Genomic DNA, 25,829 nt, shown 5'->3' on the forward strand with positions numbered 1-25,829 from the left:
GTGCATTTTAAGGTGTTTAAAGGCCAAAAAATTTTGATAACAATAGCTTTAAAAGCATGTCAGTGGGCAGTAGCATAAATTATTTGTCAAGATAACAGATTCTTAAAAATGAGAATGAGGATAAATATTGCAATGAATGATCCACACTACAAAATGGAAATGCAGAATGTTTCTGCTTATTGTTGACAATACACAATCACATATTCCAAACAGGAATGGCCTTAAATGAGAAATCTTTCAAGGATTATTTTGCATAGATGTTACATTTCAATCGAACACCAGTGCAATCTTTTTGTGTCCAGAGGCAAATGAGCAATTTATATTAGCATTAAAGATTGGTTTCAGCAACTTGTTTCTTTCCTGAGTTAATCATTGTTTTTGGCACTAATCAGTTTTAAGTTCAATTGTTCACTCATAAAGACAGTCACTTGTCGCCACCTACTGGCTTAATGATGCAAGTGGCGCAAACACAGATAAGCCGAGTGATCCAAATGGTGCAAAGGTTAAGTATACAGTATATTAAAATATATTAAAATAATATAAAATATCAATATATTATTCTTCAATCAGTTCTATGCAGCAGAATCAGATTTAACAGATTTATTTTTTGACCAATTGTCAAAATAAAGTATAGTCCTACAAAGCTATTTTTAATCAAACCATGAGCAGAGCAGGGAGAGGACCAGTGAACGAGAGTAATTTTACCAGTGTTGCCCTGCACGGCTATACACACCATGACTATACACATGTTACAGCACAGTAGTGCTATTGCAAAAAGAAACAAGTCCAGAGAAATTTCATGTCGGCACGTTTTTTTAGCGGACTTTGCCTTTCCGGTGAGCGTGAGCAGAGCTCGCAACACACACACACACACACACACACACACACACACGGAGGTTGCTTGCGGAACATTGAGCAGAACGCGCTGTGAACACGGAGCGGAGAGCACAGCGCACACACACAGCGGAACGCGCCTAGAAGTTATGCATCTTCGGAAGCGCACTCGCACGCAAAGTCATAAAACACGTTGAGCCAGAGTCAAACCATCGCCGAACACGGAGGGGCGCGGCGGCTTTTTAGTATCTTTCGGCCAAAAAACGAAAATGTTATTTTCGGCCGAAATTTTTCGGCAGCCTAAATTTCCATATGCTCTCGCGGGCCATATAAAATAACGTGGCGGGCCGGATTTGGCCCGCGGGCCTTGAGTTTGACACATGTGGTATACGGTATAGCCAACTTTTTTTGTCACGGCCCATAACTTTTTCTCTTTCTTTCTCGGTGCCGGTGGAGACCGGTCGGCTACGCTATTACTTTATTCCGAACACTTCTGCGTTGCCTCTAAAATGGCCGTGGTTACCCACAATGCATCATTCCATAACGTCTACGCCCGAGCTCTATAAGAGATCATCTCAACAATACAGTGTAGCAGCAAATAAATACAAATATAAACTTAATATCACTAAAATGAAATAGAAAGCTGCGATTACAGACGCTCACATCCACACATAAACACACCACTGACGTCTTCACTTCCAGGTCACGAAGCTATCAATCAAAAGCTCAGTAACCAATGAGAACACACTGCTACTAGCCCCGCCCCCACGAGAGAAATGTGTCAGAACGGCGAACGAAAACTCTGGGAGTGTAAACGAAAACTTTAGAAGCGTAAATGAAAACTCTGGAAGCGCATTTGTAAGTTCAGATCAGCGATTGAAATATGAGAAATAGTTAGCAAAACATGCAGTGTATTAAAAACGAAGTACAAAAATTTGCCTGCGATTTATTCTTTTTCAGTTTTAGAGATAATTTATTTAGTTTCAATTTATATTTTCATTAGTTTCTTGAAAAGCTACGTTCATTTTTATTGGCACAAGAATAGCTCCATAAATTCAGTGCAACTTTTTTTCTTTGTAAGACATGATGCAGCTGTTCACAGCTACCTGGAATATTCCTTTGATGACGGAGTCTCATAAATCAAGCAGAATAAACAACGAAGACAAGCATGTTATCATATATTACTTACAAGATGGGAAACTTGAGAAAGAGAGCCAGAACTTGTGCTAGCAGTTTTTAGTCGTTCTGTAAAATAGTTTCTCTTATATTGAGTCCAATTCCCTCTCTCCTCATAAATTAGTAGCAGGGAGTGATGATGGGGACCAAGAGCCAATAAATTGTATGTTGCTCTCAGGGTCATTAAGCCGCGTGGTCTGGGCCCACTGGATCTTTTATCATCCGCCTTGGATCAGCGGCTGTAAAACGGTGGCTAACATTGTGTGTTTATTTCCCCATAACAAAAGATTAGCTGTCTACAGCTCATGAGTTCAGCTAATGCTCCTTGGGACTCGAGCAGCCGTGGAAACATAAATCTACTCCCCAATTTTTGTTCTTTTCTCATTGTGCTCACCTTTCTTTGCCCTTTCCCCACTTTCTCTCTCCCTTATGACTTTTAACTGATTTACTCTGTCTCCAGTCTTGACCTCAGACGGCCTGCCCACGGACTGCCGAAAGTCCATTTGCTGACTGTCAGATGCATATTGCTGGTAGAAATCTGACACCAGGCACTAGGTTGATGCATTACTGAGGACTAATCACAGGTATTGACTGTTTTTTTCCATGTTAGTGGCATCAGATTTCTTTTGAGTTTAGTGTGAGCACTTAGTGTAAAAGCACTTAGTAAAACAGTAATATTGTGCAATATTATTACAGTTTTTAATAACTATTTTCAATTTGAATATACATTAAAATGTAATTTATTCCTGTGATCAAAGCTTAATTTTCAGTATCATTACTCCAGTCTTCAGTGTCACATGATCCTTTAAAGGATCATGTGATATTGACGACTGGAAATTCAGCTTTTCCGTGACATGAAGAAATAATATTTAGAAAAATAATTAGTAAATTAAAATGAACATTTACTAAGAAAACAACTATTGTAAATTGTTAATAATTTTTCCACAATATTACTGTTTTACTGTATTTTTGATCACGTAAATGCAATCTTGGTATTTATAATTACAAAATTCCAAATTGGACAAACCCTGCTGTACAGTTGTTTAAATTAGTTTTAATTAATTTTCACACAACCTATTTGAGATCCTAAACGGCATGTAAAAAAAAAAAAAAAAAACTGTGGTTGGTCACTTTCATGTCTTTTGTCCAGAATTAGCTGGAAACTGGACTCAATTTTATGCAGATACTCAAAAGTCTGGCTCTGCGAGACTATGCATCTGTCTTAATTAAGTTGACTGCTTTCATTGTTTGAGGTTGACCGTTATAAGAGAGATAAAATTATTCTGCTCTTATTCAGTAGAGCGCATGATTGTGTCTGATAAGCATATTAATCCATAGAAATGCAAGAATAGTTGCATTCTTAAATGTAACTTTGGAGACAGTGATATTTATGAGCATGTTTTTGCACATGTTTTTACAATGTTCAGTGGAGAAATCACTCAAACATTGTGAAATGTTTTCTAAGATGTATGTGGATGTGTGGTTCTGAGATAGGCCTCCAGTGGAAGCTTGCTGGAATGATTTGCTGCTGGGTTGAAGAGGCGGGGTGGCTTGCTTTCTGGGTCATGATTCAGAAGTTAAACTCAGGAGAGAGCTGCACTGTGAGGGGAAATATTTTAGGCTTATGCAAAATGATCATATTTACAATTCACATCTTTCCAAAAGACTTTTCTGATTTTATTAATTCTGAAGCATCTCTTGCGCTTGCCACATATTTTTGTGGCCGTTGCCAGGAGTGGGCATAGTGGGTGACATAATGCGCACCCTCCCCCAAAATGACTTGTCAAGTGTAAGGAGTAAATTAATAGAAGAAAAATTGTCAAGAGAGTTCACTCGATTTAACTACAATATGTTCCTCTTGGATTTATTTCACTAATTATCAGTATGATGTGAATAGGCTTAGTATGCAGTCATAGACTAAAACAGATAATTAATTCTGCAGTATATTGTATGGGATGTGAACATTGTACAGTTGATCTGTATTTTTAAAGAGACTTTTGAATGGTATGTATGGCTCTAGGGTCATGATCAGGATAATGATTTTTGAAAGTACAGGACATATGAAAATATTGTTTAAAACTGTACCTAAAGGTATAATTCACTCAATAACAATAACATTTGATGTTATTGTTTTAGAAAATATCACTACTCTTGGGGTTATTTTCATCAACAGTTCAACACTGTTTCATGGTAACTTTCAGTCTGGAGCAGTGGGATGCATTTTATGGAGTTCAAACACTTTTAACTTGACATACCATTGTTCAAATAATTAGCCAAATATGTCTGTATGATGCCCATTATAGTGTACTGTTAAGGTGCAGTCACTATCTACCTTTTGTTTTGGTGAATTTTCATGTGCGAAATCCAGTCATTTCAATAGGAATCGATGTAATCGGGAATTTTGCGTGATGGTGAAAGATTTCCCCACGATGGTTTCGCCACCAGTTCAAGTTGTTTGTGTTTTTATGTGTTGACCAACAGAAAGCTTCTTGGTCTGAAGCTGTGCTTCATACAGTACATTGCTGCACAACTGATAAAAGACAATGAACAAATGGCTTTTTTGTCCACAAAATCTCACTAATGTGACCACACCATAAGGCAGTGGTTCCCAACTCCGGTCCTACACATTTTGTATGTCTCCCTTATCTGACACTCAGGCTGAATCCAAAATTGCCCCCTAAACCCTCAATTACTATTCCCTACAGTCACTTGAAGGAGTGAATGAAAATGAGTGAACGAATTCGGACAGCCGTTGAGTGTACATCAGCTGTACACCTGTTATTGCTGTGCAATGTGGGATAGAATGAGTGCATTTAATAACGTCCACTATGGTTTAAGTTTAAGACATCGCTACAAATGGCAGTCCCCTCAAATAATGCCCTATTTGAGGGTATAGGGGGCGATTTCGGATTCAGCCTCAGTTTAGTTCATGAAACTCTTTCCAAACGAGTTGGTGATCTGAATCAGGTGCGTTAAATAATGAAGACCAATAAAATGTCCAAAGCAGTGTGTCCCCAGGACTGGAGTTGAGATCCACTGCCTTAAGGCTTGTAAAGAAGCAGTCTTTAAGCTAGTTGAGTCTTTAAAAAATTGTAAAGAAGTCTGAACACAAGCATCCAAAACTCATGTGTCAAGAATTTTGGTCTTTTCTGCAGGTTTATCAACATTGTGTCCAGAGCTACTCTTTCTCAGGACGCTCCATGCAAAGTTCTTAGAAAATGTGGGAAAAACAGACCGAAACTAGTCATCAATTACTTGCACAATTGTGTTTTTCTCTTTAATGATTCAGGAGGGGGATTAGAGCAGCCAGTCAGTCCTTTACCCAATTATAGACCTGGCCTCTCCTGTACACTGTGATCCTTCTTTTGGAAGTCGTCCAGCGGCTTGCGTTCACTCTCTTTGATGAAGATGAAAAAAGAAGGAAGCAGCAGGAGACAATGAGCTGTATCCTGTTATTTTAGGATCCTAATGAAAATGCTGCTAAAGATTCCTTTTAATGTCAGATAAGAGGTAAAGATTGGAATTTAAATAACTGAATTATGTTCCTCAATTATAGTCCACTTCATGATTTGTGTCTCTCTCTACTACACTTGAAGCACAATGGCTCTGATTAACACTGCCTCTACATGCATTCAGTCACAGCCCCATTTTCACAGCGGCGAAGGGGAAATGGAATATTTTTTACCTTGTTCACCTGTAGAGTTCATTCTTGGAATGAAAGGGGCTCATCGAGGCATTAGTTTCAGAAATTGGAATGATAATGAATAATCCTGCGGGCTGTCTTGAAGCCCCATTAGTCGAAGCAAAGGCTTCTAAAGCAGCCTGTCATCTCAGAATCTATTTTTATTAGTTTTTTGAAGTATTCGGCCTCAGACACGGCAAACAGGTAGGACATGTCTATCTCTGTGAAGTGAGCTTGAGCAAGAAAGGGAAGGGAGTCTTAAAAGATTCAATGAGATGATGGGATCTGACGGCATTTCTTTTGTTCTTGAAGTGTGGCATATACACACAAAGATCTTTTATGCTTTTAGACATCGAATGCAGTGCAGACATTTTTTGGAAACGGAAGAGTTTTAGTTTGTGTTGCAATGATACAATCCTCCATTTTACTAAAAACTAGATATAACCAAATCTAGTTATATACGTTACAATTTAATGCTTACCACCTGTTTATTATTAAATGAGTTGTAGGGTACAATGGGGCTAAAGGTGCCCCGGGGTGAAAGGTGCCTTTGATTTTATTTTCCCTTTCCCAGCACTTTCCCAAAACATCCGCTTTTCAAGATGCACATGGACATTTGGTGGATCCTTGACGCGATCGCCGGTAGCAGAGCAAAATTGATCCTGTGCTATTTGTAAATATCATAAATTAAGTTGGGTGTCCTCCTTAGAGATAATCACCATATTTATAATGAAACCATATTATTTAAAAACGCAATTAATCATATCGTAAAATAAAATATAATTTATTGTTACTACTGTAATTTACAGTATGTAAAATTATTAGGGATCTCATTCAATGCTTTTAGAATCTTTACTTTTTAAATGAATTTTGTTTCTGTATTTTTTAAAATATATTTTTATGTTAACATTTTAATGACAGTATATTTATTGAACAAAAATGAATTATTTTATTGATCAAAATAAATAGAAAATTGTACAAACTTTGCTAAAGTGATTGTTTTGAACAAGTATTAACTTAGACATTATTAAAAACATATCAATACTTTGCCTTTTGCCCCTGAGCCTTTTACCCACATCATACATTTATATGATTTTTAAACAAAATAAACCACTTTTAAGATTTATTTTCACACAATATCTGTTGCTCCATAAATGTTCAATACAAAAAATAATAATAATCTGCAATCATATACTATGGGAGTAGTGAAAAGCAATCTTTAGCACCATTGTACCCTATTGATTCAGATATTTTCTTGAACTATTTATAAAATCAAACTGTGATATTTTTTACATTTTTATGAAAATGCTTGGTTGTGCAACTCGCCACTATAATACTTTTGAGTTGTTGCTAGGTGGTTGATTACTGGTCTGAGGCAAATTAGCCTTCAGCAAATCTCTATGACATTCTGCTTGTACTGTAGCTATGGCTCAGGTCCATCCAAATAAATTAAGTTTAAGGTTTTTTTTTTTTCAACTGCTTTATTGCCCACCAGGCAACTATAATGAGTCTGATCACTTAGAAAAGTAATAGCACACCTCTCTGCGCTAATTGTGGTATCCTTCATGCCTGTACAACAAACCAGTTAAGTGTGTTAGTTTAATACTTAGAGGTTTAGAATAAACAAAGCAAACACCACTAATTATTCTGTAAAATGGTACAAATGAAATGCTATTCACCACATCTTGTAACCACATAATTTCTAACTAATTTGCATTTTTAACAGTTCTAATTTCTTTCTGGGTTGGAGGGTAAAAGATTGGGTTGATTTTTTACCAGTTAAGAAGGTACAATAGGCTTGTGCTATGCAGGAATCCGCTTTAGCTTCAGCGAAGGCAACTGGAAGAAAAGATGTCTTAACCTTAGTTTATTTTAATATGGACCGTTATACAAGGTCATAGGTCTCAGCTTCCAGATCTTGATTTAAATGTCACAATGGCTCTCTAGCATTTTTATGAATGTCTACAGAGAGGAATGTACCTTAATTAGGATAATCTTTACAGCACGTTCAACTCCCTAGTCTCAGGTCATGAAGGTTAGACATATAATGTATGGTGTGAACTACCTGGATTTAGAAACTGTGATTTGAGTCACGTTTGTTATCCAGTTAGGCAGAATGTTGTTCACAAAGTAAAGTAAGTTTCTATCCGAGTCAGAGGTGCGTTGAATTAGAAGTAGATTTTCAACTGATTCTTAAATGCTTTTAAAGATTCTCAGAAGTCATTTTATAATGGAAAACTAGATGCAGCCAAAACAAAACAAAAAACTCCTAAAAAAGAAAAAATCAGACTACTTGATATTTATTAGTGCTGTCAAATCGATTAATCGCGATTAATCACATCTAACATAAAAGTTTTCATTTATATAATGTATGTGTGAATATAAATGTATTATATTTATATACTGTATATATGTGTGTGTATACACATATATATATTAAATATACATATTAAATATATATTTTTTAAAATAAAAAATATTTCTTTATTTCTTTATTTTTATTGTTATATGTGTATATATATGATATATATACGCACATATATTATATAAACAAAAACTTTCATGTTAGATGGGATTAATCGCAATTAATCAATTTGACAGCACTAATATTTATACAAATACACCCATTGAAGACTAGGTCAGGACATTGTAAACAAGCTCAACTGCATTTTGCTTTTCTTTTTTCCACTGATCCTCATGATATACCTTATGTATCAGTATTTGTGTATACTATAGGGCTGAAATTGATTTTATTCATCAGAATTAGCAATATGGATTATGAAAAGTGGGCATTACGGACCAGAACTCAGCCAGACCAAAGGCGAGTTTGCTAAAACAATGCCTACATAACTGTTGTTTAATTACTAAATTAAAAGGAAAGTTCTTTCAGAGGAAAAACAAGTTACTACATTTGGATTACCTGATGACATTTTTCTATTTATTGGAATATACATGCACCAATGAATCGTTCAGTTCAAATAAAAAAAAATAATAATAATACGACAAGCTCAGAAAATATGATCTGACTTAGTGACTCAATATAATACTTGGAATCAGAATGTGTAAAAAAAATCCGAAATCAGATGTAAAAATGTAAACCTGAAATAGTCACCACAAAAAACAGGCATCAGTCTGCGATTTAATGAAGGAAAAGATTTAATGGTAATTCTAACAAGCTTATCCAATATCGGCTCTGTTGTTCTATTTTGAGTCTGCTACGATTATCAGCTGCTTTTCATTTCCTGGTACAAAGCCCAGTCATGCTTCAGGACTCTGGTAACAAGAAATCATGTTGTGAAATCCTATACCAATTAAAAAGGAATTCAACGGATGCCTTTTTTCCTCCTAATTAAACTGAACTATAGTAAATTATTGTAATTTACTTTCCATCCAAGTTACGGGTGCAGCCACCATTAAGAGATCTTATTCCTTGTAACATTAATTTTCCTTTGTTCTCAGCTGTAAAATATGCCAGAAATGACAAGCCTTGCATGATATGCGGCCTCCAAAGAATTATGGAATCTCAAAGAGCTGTTCATATTTCTTTTGGCGTCGCTGAGTGAAATGACAGATAATTTAGATGCTCCTAACAAACTGACAACTTCACTAATTTGTCATTTTCCCAGCAAAATTACATAAAATCCCCCAAGGACTATAGCATAAGGACAGTTATGCCTCTGATGGACTAGTTGGTTGGGTTGTCAGACGTATATGTAGAGTTTGTAAATGACAGCTGCTAAACACAGATAAAGATTCCTAATGTTCTTCACGGACGAATTAACCACATAGCTGGGTGGTTCTCCACAGATTGCTTGCAATTAAAAAAAACCTTCACTATTAATTATTCCACCCATATGTTTTCATGCCGCCTGTCTTTCTTTTGCATTCTTTCATTTGGCTGAGCAGAAGAGACCTGTGCAGACTCCATAAATCCTCTGACAATGTACCTGTATGTTTTGATTTAACTGCCTTGTAAAATTTTACCTGGGAGAGCCGTTGTTCACCTAAAGCATTTTAGCCCCTCTTCACTGAGATTTCAGTGGTTAGTGGTGAACTTCAAACTGCCTATGAAGAACTATGCCTATAAGTGCAGGGGTAACAAGAACAAAAGTTACACTGAAAAGATGAAGTCATTTTTTTTTGATGACAGATGACATTTGTTCTTTGTTTTCTGTCATGTTTATTTGCATACAATATTAAGCGACCTTGAGTTCGTAGAAAGGCACTATATAAAATAAACATTATTATTAGAGGTGGGCATAGATTAATTTTTTTAATCTAGATTAATCTAGATTAATTTTGAAATTAATCTAGATTAATCTAGATTAAAATGGCTCATTTGAATTCTGCCGAAGGCATTCATAATATGTGTGCTACCCAAATAATGACTATAAAAGTAAGTCTTTGAGAACGGGTTTCTCAAGCCAGGTGGCGCATTAGACCAGAGGCTCATCTCCTGTTTCCTAAATGCATTACAAACTGCTTGAGAAAGCTGTTCTACTCACTGTAAAAGGTTACTACTGTACTGTTACCGTCCGTAGGCAACATTAGGTAGGCCTATGTTATAAACAACTAGGCCTTCTATAGGCTATCAATTAGGTATGGGCGATATGGCCTAAAATCTATATTGTGATATACATTGCAGCCTCTTGCGACAACGAATTATGTTGTATACTTACAGTTTTGCACAATATATGTTCTCAAAACTACATACACCCTTTAAAAAAAATACATTTAGCAGTTGTTTAGCAGGGTCTGTGTAACCTGTTCTGAAATGGTTTTATTATAATATACTGTATATGTAGTTTTGAGAACATATATTGTGCAAAACTGTAAGTATACAACATAATTTTGCAGATAAATAAAATTGAAGTAGGCTACACTAGCTGCAGAGACTTAAGTACGTATTTTCCGCACTATAAGGCGCACTTAAAAGCCTTTCATTTTTTTCAAAAAAAAAACGACAGTGCGCCTTATAGTGCGGACCGCCTTATATATATGGACATGGCGCCTTATGTTAATGTCTGTAAAACAACCGCTGACTTAAAACCTTTATACTGTCGGCTGGCACCGGAGCGCGAGCCTCCGCTGACTGCGCGCGCAACTCCCCAAACAGACGAGGCATTTATACTTGACGCAACTGTTTTGTTTTAGACTGAACACCAGACCATACAACTGATTTAGACGCGCAAACTAGGTGCCGGTGTGATGATGAGATGTACTAATATCCGTCTGCTCGGGCAGATTCGGCTCAAGTCGTGCATCTTCTGATGCGGAGGCGCGCGCGCTGTTAAGCCGAATCTGCCCGAGCAGACGGATATTAGTTTTTTTTTACCTTCGCGCTCATGCGGACGCGTCGAGTATAAACAAGGTTTTACAGCTCAGCCACTTGTTTTTTTTTTTTATATTTTTTTGCAAGTGGAAGATCTTGGTTTACATTTCGACTTTGGATGTGATCTTAGGCTTGAAAAGGTTGGTGACCACTGCATAACGCAAACCCAGTCAAGCGTTTGACTGCAGTATCTTCTATTGCGCCTTATAATCCGGTGCGCCCTATATATGAAAACAGTTATAAAATAGGCCATTCATTGAAGGTGCGCCTTATAATCCGGTGCGCCTAATAGTGCGGAAAATACGGTAGGTCTAATGTTTATTATAGCTTGGAGCTTATGAAACCCCAAATTTAAAATTAGAATATTGTCTAACTGATGTCTTTTCAGTTTAAAAAGAAACACAACAACGATTCTTAAAATCGGGCGTAGACAGAGATTATGTGTTAACGTTACACCACTAAGATATATTGGAATGGGAATAATACGTGCTGGTATTCAGTGATATAATGTTTCGTTTTGAATTTGAGGTGGTAGAACGGATTAGTCGTGTGTACTTACCAAACCGTTACCCCACACACTCTGTCTATAGTTTGCTGCTGTTTGTCGGACGGCTTAAATCTGAACCAAGTCCAAATAATGGATGTTGCAAAAGATGTTGATCTTTTTCACCAGCTTATACTTTCAGCCATGTTTACTTAAGATGACGACGAATATGCGTTGCAGCCGGGTTTACCTCGCGGCCGCAGGTAGATTGCGTCATCATAGCTTGTGTAGTTGAGTCGTCTCCCAACCCAACTTGGAGAATAGATTAACGGCGATATTTTTTTTATCGCGCGACAAGAGTCTCGCGTTAACGCAGCGCGTTAACGCCGATAACGGCCCACCACTAATTATTATTATTATTATTATTATTATTAAAATAACCTTTTCATTTCTTTCACTTTTACACTTTATTTTAAGGCGATGTAGTTACATGGACTTACAATAACAACAGTAAATTATTCATAATTACAAGTAACTAACTTATTCTATAGTATACATGTAGTTAATTCAGACTACTCAGTACTTCATAAGTACAATGTAACTACGTCACCTTAAAATAAAGTGTAACCAACCTTTCAATTAATAGTTCTTAAAGGGTTAGTTCACCCAAAAATGAAAATTATGTCATTAATAACTCACCCTCATGTCGTTCCAAGCCCGTAAGACCTCCGTTCATTTTCGGAACACAGTTTAAGATATTTTAGATTTAGTCCGAGAGCTTTCTGTTCCTCCATACTGTTCACGTACAGAAAGGCAATACAGACATCATCAAAGTAGTCCATGTGACATCAGTGGCTCGATCTTAAGTTTATCAAGCGACGAGAATACTTTTTGTGCGCAGAAAGTAAACAAAAATAACGACTTTATTCCACTATTCATTTCCTTCTCTCTGGGTCTCGAGCTATTTCACGTAGTGTAACTGCGTAGCGCGTCTGTGTTGTACGTCACACGTAGGCTTACTATTGGCCGACGCTGGTCATGTGTGATGTGTGTGACGTACAACACAGACGCGCTACGCAGTTACACTATGTGAAATAGCTCGAGGCCCAGAGAGAAGGAAATGAATAGTGGAATAAAGTCGTTATTTTTGTTTACTTTTTGCGGACAAAAAGTATTCTCGTCGCTTGATAAACTTAAGATCGAGCCACTGATGTCACATGGACTACTTTGATGATGTCTGTATTGCCTTTCTGTACGTGAACAGTATGCCGTCCATTGACTTTCAATGGAGGAACAGAAAGCTCTCGGACTAAATCTAAAATATCTTAAACTGTGTTCCGAAGATGAACGGAGGTCTTACGGGCTTGGAACGACATGAGGGTGAGTTATTAATGACATAATTTTCATTTTTGGGTGAACTAACCCTTTAAAAGAACCATTTTCTTTCTTGATGAGAAGAGCATTTTATAATCTGAAGAACCACTATTCCACTATAAAGAAGCTTTTGTCCATTGAAAAGGTTCCACGGATGTTAAAGGTTCTTCATAGTCTAGTCAAGTCAAGTCAAGTCACCTTTATTCAACACCATTGCTGAGTAATTTCTCCTTAAAACTGCAGTGAAAAAAAGCACGGTTTGAAATCGCTGGTGTTTCTTACGTCACATACTACCTTGTAACCAATTATGTCAATGTGTGGGCGGGCTTTAGCATATCATTAACTATGCTGAGAAGCAGGGGAGTCTCAAAAGAAGTTATTCCGGTATATTTTTCTGTTGATATGAAAAATAAGGTACATTTAGCAATATAGCGGGTGAATTATGCATATGATGTACATGATGATGTCCTATTATGCCTTTCTCCACTGACGTTCTTAGCTGTTCAAAGCGTTTCTAAGGATACTGATTTTCAGAAGGCAGCGGTCTGATGGTGAACGGGAACATGGTTTGTGTAACATTAGCAACACATTATTAGCTGTTTGATAATGTAGTCAAGCCGAAGGCTAGTCATATCATTTACCGTTATGCGTTCTAGAGAGCGATACATAAAACTCATTACTATTTTGATACGACTTGTAGACGAGCCTGTATGAGTGGAGTCAGGGCTCATTTGCATATTTTATATTCATTACGCAGCTCTTTGCCATACAATGAGCATTCATAGTGGTCATGTCTGTCAATCTCCAAAAAGAAAATGGCAGAAGTGTACTCTATTGTACTCTATATTCTGTCTTCTGAAGTCACACAATAGCTTTTTGTGAGGAATAGACCAAGTAATCTAAGTCATTATTCTCTGAAAAATGATTCAAAAATACTCATTGATGCCAAAACATTATTGGTTCTCATGTGTGACATGCCGGTTTGAATATGTGGAATGGAAAACATTATTAGGAAATAATGACATAAATGTCAGACTTTTCATGCAAAGCAACTGTATAGCTTTAGAAGACTTGGAATATAGTATACAAGAAGTATGGATACATTTTATGGTGCTTAAATAGTTATATTTTTTTTAATGTTCCTTTGTTTTGCATAGGAAAAAGAAAAAAGTAGCATATGGATTTGGTACTACATGGGTGAATAATTTTTTTTTTTGTTTTTTGATGGGTAAACTGTTTATTTTTAAAAGAAATAACAAAAAACCCAGGTTAGCTAAAATTAGGAAATGTATTTTTCACAGATCATAATAGTCTTTGAAGACTGCTGGCATCATTTTCATTGTCAAAATGAAATGAAATCAGCTCTTGTGTCTTGTTAGTATTGCTCTCATTTTGGGCCTCTTTTGACTGTTTGAGTTGCTATTTTACCCAGAGGATTGGCAGCATTGCTTGAAAACGAGAAAGATCAGGAAATGCAATATTTTTTAGTTTGTCCGAAGTCTGTCACACAATGCGGTGCCTCAAAGTAATCCTGTTACAGTTTTCATTTTGAAGATTGCTCTGTGTGCGTGTGAATACAATCACTGGTAGACTGCAGGAAGGGTGTGTGTGTGTGAAGCCTGTGCTTGTGAATGTATACTTGGCTTAGAGCTGCAGATCAATTCACTGTTCCTCAGCAGGGACCAGGAGGGGACAAGAAGAAAGCCAGGGAGCGAAAGACCAATAAAAGACTTGTGGGCCTTCTGAAGGAAGAAATGAAAGGAGCCAGAGCATTCTTAGAAGGTGGAGGTTCTCAAAGAGCCTTACATTTTCAGACAGCGGTTTCTTTGAAATGAAGGGAGCAGAGAGGAGGGTCAGAAAAGGAGGCACAGCAGCAATATCTACTGATCCATACAGAGAAGCCTGCTTACAAAGTTTCTTATCCATCTTTCTCACAGGGTCAGAACACTGAGCCAGAGTAATTAGCCTCAAGTTTGGTTATAATTAGCAAATTACCTTTGTAAGGTTATGGGGCCACAAAATAGGATCCTTTTTGAGCCTCAAGGGCCTGATTTTTATAGCAAATATTTTGTATTACAGAATAGTATATGTACACATCAGTTGAATACTTTGTTGATGCAGTAGGTAGCACTTTTGGGGTAGTTAGCTTAACTATGCAAGACATTTTTTGATCAACCACCTACTAGTACAGCATCTGCCCGCATAAACAAACATAATATTTTCAGCAGGGCTGTCCAGCACATTTGCAGATCGTGATTAATTATTTGGACAATGTTTGTCTTTCATCATATTTTCAGGAGTCTGCACACAATCTTACTTGGATGTTTAGAATGAGTAAGTGGTTTGCAGGCTTTTGGGAAAAGCTGATTGAATGGTTTCCACTCAGCAGGAACATTATCCCTCCAGCATTTCTCATGCTCACAGTTGATACAAAATTATGAATATATTTCCCTTCCAAAGTGATCTATTGGTCCTTTATGGTAGTGTATTTGTTTCAGATTTTACATTGGACATCCAAACCAAAATTGTTTATTCTACTTTGTAAATATGTTGTACAAAATGTATTGCTTAAAATGTCCTTAAACAGACATTTTTATATAATTTTTTTTTTTTTGTTAAAATATATTTGTGGTCGTAATTTAAAATTATGTAATTTAAAAAGTCTCTTTGTTAACTCAATCTTAATTGAGTAAAACAGTAATATTGTGAAATATTATTATAATTTAAAATAATTGTTTTCTGTTCTATGTATGTATCATGTATTCATGTGATGGCAAAGCAGCAGTGTCACATGATCCTTCAGAAATCATTCTAATATGCTGATTTGCTGCTCAAGAAACATTTGACTATTATTAATGTTGAATGTTTTGTAGAAACCGTGAAACATTTTTTTGAAATAGAAATCTTTTGCAACATTATAAATGTATTTACTGTCACATTTGATCAGATTATTGCATCCTTGCTGAATAAAAGTAACTTTTAACGGTAATGTATTTTTCATAAAATATATTTATTTTGCTTCACTAACTATGCACATGTATAGAATTAGTTCAATTTTATTATTTGAATGTAGCATTTTTTTTCTTCTTTTTCCCTTGCTGGCCCATTTTTGTGTCAGGAACCACCCATTGAAAAACACTGATTTATGGCATGTGGTGAAATGTTGTAGGCCTTCCTTTTGTGGCAGACTGTACAAAAACCCTTTTATTAAGGTCACTTTATCTTCATTTAAGTGATTTACACAGTAGATTTTCACTTTTACCATTCACCAACAAATGAAAAGCTCACTTTGGTGGCACTGCCTTCTCTTCTACCATCTAGGGGGAGATTTTATTAAAGTCGATGGTGATGACTAATGAAAGCTCTTAGACTAAATGAAATAAGCAAACTTGAGAGGCTAGCGTTTGGAGCCTCTGCCCACCCACAGCTGCATGCTCATCCTTAATCAATGTGGCCTGACAAAGAACCTAGCAAAGACACACATCCGTGCTTTATCGCAATGTCACCTGTTAGAGATCGAATTGCTCAATTTGTAGATCATGGCACCATCAACGATAAGTTTGTAAAATTCTGCTGTCAGTGAGACGATGTTAGCTTTCATTTTTGATTAATTGCTATGAAAAATATTTGAATTTGTCTTCTGTTAGCATTTGACTTTATAAGGAGTTTTTTTTTTCCAGCTGTGATTTCTCAGTAGTAATGGTATTAGAAGTATCAACAAGCAGCTGTGATAGAGACAGGAACGAGTCTTGTGTGACTGTTTGTAGCTTTGCCCATTAGCCTCCCGTCAGCTAATTACTGAGCCATGTTTCGATCATTCTTTTCCCGCAGTGAGATCTTGAACTCAATTTCTTTTTTTTTTGTGAGCAATGTATCCAATCTAGATATTTGAACCTCTCCTAGAGAGTCATTGTTTTTAGTCTGAGAAACTTCGTCATACAAAAAAACATCCTGTCCAGCAGCAGTGAAGATCCACCCAGGCTTTCATTGCGGTTTATCACAGAACTGCGAAGCGTGTATGTGTTATTATAGAAATCAGGGTAAACTTGCACCATTTACTTCCTCGCAATTTTTTATCTGCTGCACCAGTGATACATTACCTCCTCTTGCTCTCTATGGTAAGTGACCATTTATAATTGAATTAACTGGTTCTTCTCACTTCCACCCCATTTTCGTACACTATAAAAAATCTGAACAAATCTAAAACCAATTTGGAAGTCATTCACAGTTTTGTTTCACTGCATTAGTAGTAGAAAATAGCAGATGTTCTCTTTCAGTAACTTTTAATCTGTGCCTTTCACAGATTAAAAGGGCTCATTTACACCTGATATTAACATCCATATCAGGGGATCCTTTCCAAGTGGACAGCACTACATATCTAGTGTAAACCGGATTCAATTATCAGGTACATACAAAAGCCCTGAGAGGCCATGCATTATTTTTTATCTTTTTTCTGTTTTGTTGTCTCATGATTACAATTTAAGGTTTCTCTTGAAATTAACATTTTAAAAAATGTTTGTAATCGGTATTCCACTCACAATTTCTCTGGTGGACTATTTAAATGGAATCTGTCAAACATTATTCGGTAGATGTCCCGTACATTTTCAAGCTGGGATCTCGAGAAAACTATATATTTATGTCAAGAAAATAAAGTCTACATCTCAAGAAGAAAACTTTTTGTTATGTTGAGAATTGAGACAATAAACTAAAGAAAAAAATCTCAAGAACACTTTTGCTAAATCATGGTCTCAACAAAAATGCATGGTCTCTTGGGGGTTTACATAATGCATGGCCACATTGTATTATAAACACTATTATGTCCTGATGCTCGGACAACATAAGGTCACGTAACATATTCTGTAACCATTGTTCCAAAACAAAAGATTTCAACTTTGTCAGCTAGGTGCAGCTTTAAAGGAATATTCCAGAAAAATTACTACATAACAGCATTAAATGTGGAATATTCACGAATGTTTTTAGAATATTGTTTCCCCCAAAAACATTGTAATCTGTTGGTCTTAATAAACCTTAAAATAAAGTTGTATTTAACTTTGAAATTTCACAAAAATATATTTTCCTTTACTTAACAAAATCTGATTGCAAATGGTCAGTGGAGACTTGTGATAAGATCACAAGAACCAGATGATAAAATCAATTCACTCATCAACATATTTCTAGGATTACATTTTAGTCAAAAGTTGAATGTGAGCATATTCGTAGTCATCTTAAGGTCCGAAGTGACAACTCTCAGGAAACCTTCAGCGAATAAATGACCATCCGGCCACTTGGACCGGAGGAAATTCGCCCATTTACACACACACACAGACTCAAGTACTGCCATAAAATGCACAGGGTATATACTGTAAGTACCTGTATTATCGAGACTGAAGCATTGCTTCATCCTTCTTTGTCACATCTATTAGCCCATAGGTTACTCTCTCTGGAGATGACCTGCATGGAGGGACTTTTGAGCATTTATTTATTGGTGCCTCAAGCCATTTATCCCAAAAACTTCAATGGTGCACCTTCCAAATTCCTGGGAGGATTGATTACAAGAGCATTGTGGTGCCTTTGGTCCACATTACAAGATGTTTCATTGTTTTGTTTGTTTGCTCTCACCGATTTATTGATAGCGAAAGGTGTTGTGTATGCGTGTGTGTGTTTGTGTTGGAGTGATTTAGACAGGGTTCCTGATTGAATCCAGTCTGCCCCTTCGTTTTCTGGTGACCCCAGGCTGACAGAAGGGGTTCTAATTCCCCCGCGGACGCGAATGCCCCGGTCCACCTCCAGCTGATGGGATCAGAAATGCGGTGGTTTCTTATTAATAACACACAGAACCTGAACCTTCAGGGTGACCGCCCCAATCCGTTATTGCTTCTCACCTTCAGCACCCCCAGATAATTAGCTATAAACAATCAGATAAGTTACGAGACACGTGTGCATGTTACACAAAGCAGAACATTGACAGAAACAAGGATGCAATTGCGTCTGACAAGGAGGACATGATTGTTTTTTGAATTACACATTTAGAAAGAATGAGTTTGCTTGTATTTAAATGAAGATCAAGGGTGATTTAAGCTGGGGTTTTTTTTTCTGGTGAAAATAGTTGATTAAGCACATCTTGTCGGTTAAGCTAGTAAACAATTTTGAAGATACAAAGGTACAGTTGCACCAGTCCCTTATAAAATATTTCTTTAATTGTGATGTAAATTTAACACCAGGGACTGCTAGCTGTTGTTCCTTTTGTTTTTAAAGCAAAGCTTAGGCCATAATCTCTCCGTAAAATAATGTGAAGTCGAATATTATGACCTTTATTTGATCCAGTAAGAGGTCTCTCTCTTTATAAACAGCCACACATTTCAGTTTTATCTTGCAGTTGATATTTTTAAACGGTAATAAATTACATGAATTACAGTACACAAGTAATCATGAAATAATATAATTGGTATATACTGTATAAAAATGTATATAAGGAACTGATTCATATTCTAATATTATTAACAATGCTAATATAACAAACTACGTAAGAATTGGCATTTTAATTTCTGTACACGCACTCGCAAATATCAAATATCTAGTAGATTGTATATTTGTAACTTAGTTCTCATTTATGCCACAAGAAGCCTTGGAGCATTGGTGTTGTGTACAGTATGTTGTTGTATCTTTGTTGTGTGTGTGTGTGTGTGTGTGTGTGTGTGTGTGTGTGTGTGTGTGTATATATATATATCTATATATACACATACATGTGAGGTCTGTTGTGTTTTGGTGTGTGACTATACTCTACTTTATTATATCAAGTCCCATTTGGCTAAATCTCTTTTAAAGTCACATGTAATTAATTTAATTATCAGCTAAATTTTCCAGGGTCGCTATCAGGGTTTGTTTCATTTCTAACAAGTTGCATGTGGTGTTATTGAGTTAAATCGAGTAAATTGTCAACACCGATGCAATAGAAATAGACCCAGTTTCTCCAGAATGCCACTTTACGGTAACAGGCTCATGTGGTAATGGGTCTTGCTACTTGAAATGAACTTTAAACAAGTTACAACAACCAAAGGCATGAAAGGGTCAGAGAGATTGTGTGAAATTTATGGCCCTTTCAACAGAGTTTCAGCATAGGATAAACATTCTTCTTTAATCGGGGTTTATAACAGACCACTAAAAGCTTTAGTCTCTTTATCTTTTAGCTCTGTTTTGTCCTTTAAGCTGTGAGATGGCCTCATCTCACTCTCTGTGCCGCAGCCATCAGTTTCTGACCTCTTGACCCGAGTCACTTTGCTAAGGAGTTGCACTTTATTAATAGATACGCCGGTGTGAAGCAGAGGATGGCACTTTTGTGCAAGCACATCAGAAGTCCCATCCCTATCTTTTATGCTGACGCACATCCCTGTCCATCATTTAATTGTCCCTGGAAAAGCTGCAGCTGTTTCTCTGACCCTTGAACTCTATCGGTGGAGGTCACAGACCTGCTGCACTAATATCAATTTTGTAATTTACAACACCTTTTCAGTATCTAGTACTGTAGCTCAATTCATGCTCTTAAATAGATTGTTCACCCAAAAATGTAAATTCTGTCATCATTTGCTCACATGTATTTCCTAACCTGTATAACTCTCTTCTATAAACACAAAAGGAGAGATTTTGAAAAATGTAGTAGGTTGTTATTTTCAGTGAAATTACCATAAATGGGGAAAAGAGCTTTTAAGCTTAAAAAATCATGCAAAATAACCATCAAAATAGTTTTGTTTTAGTGACTAATTACAGATTTCAGGCTATTCCTCCTGCAAATGAATTGTGTGACTTCAAATAACTTGGATTATAATGATTAAGTAAAGACTTTTATGGTGCTTTTTGTCTTCCGCTTTTATTATATTGCCCAGGATATGCTTAAAAAAAATCACCTTTTAAAGAAAAGTCATTAGGGTGAGTAAATTACTTTTAAATTAATTTTAAATGCATTTTTGAGTCAGCTGTTCCTTTAAAAATAGGTGTAAATTTCAGCAATATCTTTTTAGATTCCTGCAGGCGTTTAATGCATTATGTAAATGATTTTTGAACGACTTCCAGTACACTCAGGGGAATACAGTCGCAATTTTACGGCTAATTTTTGTGGTGGAACTGAAAGGCCGCCCCCTCATCCCACCCAGCGAGTTAATGTCTCAGTGTGCATATTAGAAGGGACTATGTTTCCTTGCATCACTGATTCTGTCCTTTTTCCTCATTATTTTTATTTCTTTTATTACAGTTTTAGAAATACTAGCTGTCGGAGCTGTGGCCTGGTGGTTGGCGCATGAGCTGGCTCCGGCTGTTTACTGATCCCATTCCCATCTTGTCTAATAGCTTAATAGTGCCAGCAAAACATCAAGATGACATCACAGTCAAAGGTCATTTCTTAATCAGTATTTTTGTTGTGTTTTCCTTTTAATTATGCAAAACCACATAAAATATTAAGACTTGTTTAAGCGAATATACTGTGTCTTGATATTTTTTATTTAATTTTTTTACATAATTGGCAGATTTAAGTCTATTTTAAGTTAATTTGTTGTATTTTTAGATGTTGTTACTGGAAAACAAGACAAAATTACTACTTTAAGAAAATGATTTTTTTGCAGGGTTGTACATGTATACTCCATATGTGAGAGGATTGCTGGAGAGAAGAAGTCTTGACATCTCACCTATCACATTACTCAAGCTTTGAAATCATTGGTTCAGTTCCAGACCTCTTTCAGCCTATTGAATGTTGAACCAATGAATCACCATCTAACATAACATACCTTGAACTACAAAGAGGTGACGTGAGCTCCGCATGCAATCTGATCGTGTTAGTGAGCACTGAGAGTTGAGATGATGTGTAACCCCAGGCTATCTGTGATAGACACGTACAGTATTACAGGCTGGCGGGCAATTGGAGAAAGGTGCGTTACTGGATACGGCTGGACCTGGCTAGACTGTGAGGACATAATACAAGCTGACACAAGTTCAGATTGGAGGTTGGCACTTTTGCCGCCTTCTCAGATTGGGTTTGACCACCCACACGGTTCTCCAGCATGGGTAGCCAGAGCGAAAGAGGCCAACATTAATCAAATCTGGCAGTATGTACAGGTTCTACTACACCTGGTTTATGAATTTTATTTTATTTTTGCACATTCAGTTATTATGAAAGCTCTGTAGCTCAGCCCACAGTGACATCTCATTGGTCCAAAGTCATGCTCCAGCTACAGTATATCAAAGATGAGATTGTACATTAAATCATATGTTGCGAATAGCTGTGAATTTGTTATGTCAGCTTTTCTGTTTTTCAGTGTGATTGGACAAATTACTTGTTGCCGGAAACTTTTCGTGTAGCGCCTGATTAGGAAACGGGAACTTTAGAGTAGCATGTCAACCAGAAACCTGCCGTATAAGAGTTTTTGGAGGCTCATTTGGTGAAAAATGGTCCTAATTTCCCACCCCTCTGAGAGTAAAGATTTCTTTTAGTCTGTAGCTCAGTGTGATTATGTGGGCGAACTTCCCGCTGTGGAGCGGCTACTTTTGTAAATCGAGGTGAATGCTGTGCGTTAGATGGGTTCTGTGATCTACTGGCCTGCATTCTGTGAGAAAACTAAAGAGATTGTCACCACAGACTGTGCTAAATCACACTTGTAACCTAATGCACATCAAATGCAGAAGACCTCCTCTGAACAGGCTTGATTAGACCCTTGGGAAGCGATCGGTACCCGTAATTGCCAAACTTAATGTTAATGTACTTCTTTTCTTAATCAACCTCTCTACATGACCCTTCCGCAACTAACAAAACATGCTGAATCACAGTCCATTGTCTCTCTTTCTTTAATCTAGTTTGTCACAAACTGATAGATAACTCAAACACCTTTTTGCATTCAATCAGAGCTTGAGATTAAAGGCTGGCTCTTGCAATCAAGCTGCGCTTTTAATGGAGTTTGTGGTGCACTGAGGACTGTTGAGGTTTTGCTCTTTTCAGGCTCTTCTGAAGTGGCACTTCTGGGGCAAAATGGCTGAGCTGATCACGACCAGCTTCACTTCGCTGCTTTCCTCAGCTTGTGCAGATTAGGCTCTCACTCTGCCAGACACCAGTAGCCCAATTGGCCCTCACCAAATGGAACTCTCACAGCTATGACAAATGATGTGTATTTTGTGTATGCGTGTGTGTATGTGACTTCATATCTGGAGCCATGACAGCAAAAAAGAGCCACTCTGCTGGATGGTCAAGACCCTTGTTAAAAAACACATCCAGAACTGGGATGAAGCTCTCACGTAAAGTTGCGAACTCTGTGTTCTGCCATTGTTGCAACCTAATTTTGTCGGCGCACACATTGACACGCGGCCGACAAGCTTTTGTGCGTTGTTGTTGAAGTACTACTCCTACACACGTAGAAGCTCAGAGATTTCGGTCAAAAAAAGCTGATATGCTCTCCAAACACCTACCTACGCTCTCGACAGTAGCTCGGCTCGTTGTACGAGAATCCCAGATAAGTGTGAAATTGCATCGTTCGTTACAGATGCCAACCTGCCCCGAAGGCTTGAACACTCTTTCTGATGTGTCCTTTTCCATGAATGGAGCTTTGACACGTTATCAGATACATTCCTGGACACGCCTGAAGTATTGGCCTATCGACTGAGTCTGATTATCCTTTTTGTGCCGTCCGTGAGGCTTGCGAGGAGGACAGCCTCCCGGCGATTTACCGGGCACACTCATGCGTGAGACGAGCGACTTTGCTCTGTGATTGCCGTGACCCACCCCTCACCCTCATACCAAAAGGGTCCTTTATGGCTCTTTTCCATTTCGCTCTGAATTCAGTCATTCCTCCATTTAACTGTGTAGACCCCCATTCCCCTGCCTTCAGGGCCCCCTTTGTCCTTCTAATGGCCCTGGTAGGGCATATTGGAGCAGGCATTAAAGAGATTTGGTGTGACTCAGGCTTTGAAGAATTAGACATGCTTAATGTAACCCTGACCGACCTGAGACTAGATCTGGGGCACGGGGTGAGCGGAGCTGTAATATTTGGAGCTGAGCTGATGATTCGTTTTTTTTTTTTTTTTTTTTTAGAAATGGCACTAAATGGGATATGACTCAATTCAATCCCAAAGATTTGGCTTTTATAATATATAAGATCTCATATATATATATATATATATATATATATATATATATATATATATATATATATATATATATTGCTCATTGTTAGTTTAGGTTGTTAGCCCATTTGAAGCGGAGTGGCAGTTCACCTCGGGTGTGCATTATTTTTCTAATAATTCAACGGCCTGAAGTCAATTATTCCGCTTATACTACAGTTACCACACCTCGAAACATTGTTCAGATTATGTATTTCAAGACGTTTGTAAAGTTTTTGTCATTAAAACGCTCTTGTATGTAGGACTAATTTCTTACGCATCTAATCCCATGCCTCCGTTGCTAATTCCAAAACGTCATTTTAGAGTTAGTAACGGAGGTTTGAGCCACTGATAGCAGACTAATGCTGGGGACACACGACTAGCTGACACATTCTCTGACTGTTTTCATCGACTGCAGCAGATTTTAAACACCGACTTTGAACACAGACTGAACGCGCTGAACACACGTTTGGGCATGATCAGTCATAAGTATCAAATTACATTCATAACCGGCCTTAAAGTGTGTCCCCAGTTATTAATGCAGTTATTAGAGAGAGAGATGTTGCAATAATGAGACAGAAAAGCATGTGCGTCAATATTATTATTTATTTATTAATTCAATTCCTTTTAATTAATTCGAAATCATTCTTTTTTTTCTATTATTGACAGATGACAGACTAGCCAAATAAATGAAACACAAAACCCTTTTAACAAGTAGGCCTATCAATAATTATTTGTTTGTTATATTATCTGCAATAATAATCCGTGCTGCAGGACTATCCATTTATTTAGCCTATATTCAGTTTAATTTTCTATTGATTATAGATAGGACTATATACTTTATTTATTCAAATTAAAACTGCATATTTCCATTGATTGTGAAGCTGGACATTGAAAATTCCAGATCAAGCGCATGCGGCTAAATGTTTTTTCTTGTTATGAATTGTATCCTATTTTCCGTTATTACCGTTAACTACGCGAAGTGATATGGAACTGTAATGCGGTCAAGGCCTGCCTGGAACTACTTTAGCTGTGTGTTTCCCTGAAAATAATGCACACCTTAGAACGTTCGTCAACCAATCAGATTCAAGCATTCAACTGCCCTGTAGTATAAATATATATATAAGATTGTTAAAATGGGCTAACAACATAAACTAACAATGAGCAATATATGTTTTACAGCATTTATCAATCTTTGTTAATATTAGTTAATATAAATACAATTGTTCATTGTTTGTTCATGTTGTGCAGTAACTAATGTTAACAGATACAAGTTTTGATTTTAAAAATGTATTAATAAATGTTGAAATTAACATTAATATTATTAAAACCGTAGAAGTATTGTTCATTGTTATTTCATGTTAAAGTCTGCATGTTAGAGTCTGAATGTCTTTTAATTTATTTTCCATTTCTCTTCAATTGGACCTCAAAAATGATGTAAAGAGAAAATGACAAGTGCAAAACACTTACAATTGTATTTGTTTTCCCAGAAACCCATTTAATTTGGAGACAATGAACTGACGGTGTGCCATTTACTTTGCGAATCTCCTTTTGTATATTTATTCTAATTGAGAAACAGGTGTTTCTTAACCCTCCGCTGCAAATGAGACCTCCCAGGATCTGAGCTGGTGGGTACCTAAATTATTTGTGCTCTACTGGCTCTCATCAGCATTCCTGCGGTGTCTGAGGTAATGACAAGGTAACCCCGGCATAATGCGCCACCTAAATGACTGATTTCTCTTACATTTAGTATTTATGAGGACTTATGAGTGCACGCACGATGCTAAACCGGGACAATAGCATAATGTGGTAAT

General features: G+C 37.0%; 1 protein-coding gene across 3 annotated transcripts in view; it reads left to right on the forward strand.

Moving 5' to 3' along the window:
• The window catches only part of sema5ba (sema domain, seven thrombospondin repeats (type 1 and type 1-like), transmembrane domain (TM) and short cytoplasmic domain, (semaphorin) 5Ba), a 139,895-nt gene that overhangs the window by 32,613 nt on the left and 81,453 nt on the right, over positions 1-25,829 (forward strand). The window contains exon 1 of one of the 3 annotated variants that reach the window (XM_081367606.1): positions 2,473-2,594. The exons of the other annotated variants lie outside the window; for them this stretch is intronic. The gene's annotated coding sequence lies outside the window, so the exon portion shown is untranslated. Of the gene's footprint in view, positions 1-2,472; positions 2,595-25,829 lie in introns of those variants that run through there. 3 annotated transcript variants of the gene reach the window in all.

This window comes from Scardinius erythrophthalmus (genome assembly GCF_964197995.2).
Source record: "Scardinius erythrophthalmus genome assembly, chromosome: 6".
In the NCBI taxonomy this organism is placed as follows: domain Eukaryota; kingdom Metazoa; phylum Chordata; class Actinopteri; order Cypriniformes; family Leuciscidae; genus Scardinius; species Scardinius erythrophthalmus.